The 2,163-nt window shown below is 42.4% G+C and overlaps 1 protein-coding gene across 1 annotated transcript in view; it reads left to right on the top strand.

Annotated features, from left to right (window-relative positions):
• Window positions 1-1,694, top strand: part of gdi1 (GDP dissociation inhibitor 1) — a 15,501-nt gene extending 13,807 nt beyond the window's left edge. The window contains exon 11 of the mRNA XM_061257819.1: window positions 1-1,694. This exon is cut by the window's left edge and continues 2,649 nt beyond it. The gene's annotated coding sequence lies outside the window, so the exon portion shown is untranslated.
• Window positions 1,695-2,163: the final 469 nt, after the last annotated feature.

Below are 2,163 nucleotides of genomic sequence, written 5' to 3'. Positions count from 1 at the left end.
GTATGTTGCCTGTTGCCTGGATTGTGTAATTTCATTGGTCGCAAAAGACCGGCAGTGCATTGTCAGTTGTTTGATTGGTCAGGCACATGTCACTCAGCCCCTCTCCTCTAAATGGACGCCATTCATTGGCAGCGCCTCTTATTCCACTTTAATTCCAGTCCCTCCTGTCAGTTGTGTTGTGTGTCTTAAAGCTCTAAATTATTTCTGTTGTGTTGATTCAGAGGTTTGGTGGAAATGAGGGGAAATTTGAAATGGACTCTGCTGTCATTACTTAGTTTGATTTAGTAATGCTGAAATGCAGTTGGTCTGATTTTATACATACAGTCTGTAGTTTTTCTCATTTCATGGTTTGCCTAGCGAAGTTTACAGATGATTTCATTATTATCCATAATTATTAGTTCTGATTTGATGTTCTCTATGCTAAAAGTCTAACATTAACCACCTCAGCATCGTCTGAGAAATGTTTTTGGGTAGAACTGGACAGAGCAGTTGTAATGAAGGATGAAGTGAGCTGAAATTATAGGAAAAGGATTAGTTTTTGTGTGTGTCTAAAATAGACTAATTATGTTTACATCATTAGATTCCATGTACTTACAGTTGTATGTCGCAGGTAGCTTTGGGGGCTCTGTAGCATTATGGGTGCAGACTCATTACCCACCCTATGACCAATAGCGACAGCAGTCAACAGATGCCCAAGAGTGTATACTGAAGTAGCAAGATGTTGCACACCACTGAGTCCCTGCATTGTGGGAAAGGCTTGTGGTGATGTCTGGAGTTTGTGAACAAGACCCTGACTCACCCAGCTTAGTTATGGTTCTACTCAGTTCCGCTGTGTGTTTAGAATCTTCCACAGCCATTCGCAACACAAATACATTCCAAACTTGCCTGCTTATGAATATTCATAGAACTGTGGCTATCGCCAGAACTGTGCAATTTGTTGAGCAGGAACTCTTTGGCTGGGAAAGGAAGGAGTGTAGAGTGTGGTATCTTGCCAGTGAATAACTGTCTCTATCAATGAGGAAGAGGCAGCCCCTAGTCTCGGAAGCCCACTGTGATCCCTACTAGGAATCATGGAGCTACTGATCCTGACCAGGCGAAAGACACAATGAGTTTATCCAAATATACACACTATATCCACTACCCTCCTGCACAGATACACACATCCACACCTGCCCACTCACTCCCACACACCTACCCAGACCAGGCCATCTTTGAATTGAAGCTACTAGTTTTTGGTTCTCTGTTGGTCAGTGGAATTATGAAGTGGCAGATCTATACTGCACTGTGCAATTTTAATGTTTCCAGTGACTTTCATGCTGTGAGACTGGAGTAGTTATGCGTTTATTTAATAAGCAGAGCAAAGTTTTGGGATTGTCCTTCTTCACTAACGCATCTCCTTCCCCAGATCACATTTATTTATTTGATTTGTTTTTAAAAAAAATATTTGTTTTTGTATTTAATTTTAGTATCATTTTATTTGGCTCTTTTGAAGGATAATGCAGAAAACATCAAGAACAGAAGTATCTCTTTAAACTGTCGTAACTTATTATTCAGACTGACAAGTAGCTAGCTTGTGGTCAATTATTCCAACACTAGTATGTGAACAGTACCTAATGTCTTGTGCAAAAAAGAAATAAAAAAAAATGGAAAAAGAAATAAAAATGAAATAAAAAGGCACATGGCGAAATGTGAAAGTTGTGAGGACATTTTGTTACGTGTGTGCGTTTTTCTGTGTGTGCGCGTGCTTCTGTGTGTGCGCGTGCTTCTGTGTGTGTGTGTGCTTCTGTGTGTGTGTGCTTCTGTGTGTGTGTGCTTCTGTGTGTGTGTGCGTGCTTCTGTGTGTGTGTGTGTGTGTGTGTGTGTGTGCTTCTGTGTGTGTGTGTGTGTGTGTGTGTGTGCTTCTGTGTGTGTGTGTGTGCTTCTGTGTGTGTGTGTGTGTGTGTGTGCTTCTGTGTGTGTGTGTGTGTGCTTCTGTGTGTGTGCGTTTTTCTGTGTGTGTGTGCGTGCTTCTGTGTGTACGCGTGCTTCTGTGTGTGTGCGTGCTTCTGTGTGTGTGTGTGCTTCTGTGTGTGTGTGCGTGCTTCTCTGGGTGTGCGTGTGCTTCTGTGTGTGTGTGCGTGCTTCTCTGGGTGTGCGTGCTTCTGTGTGTATGTGTGCGCTTCT

This window comes from Conger conger, chromosome 10, assembly GCF_963514075.1.
Source record: "Conger conger chromosome 10, fConCon1.1, whole genome shotgun sequence".
Lineage (NCBI taxonomy): Eukaryota > Metazoa > Chordata > Actinopteri > Anguilliformes > Congridae > Conger > Conger conger.
The sequence above is the reverse complement of the archived record's forward strand: the minus strand, read 5'-3'. Positions and strand labels throughout refer to the sequence as shown.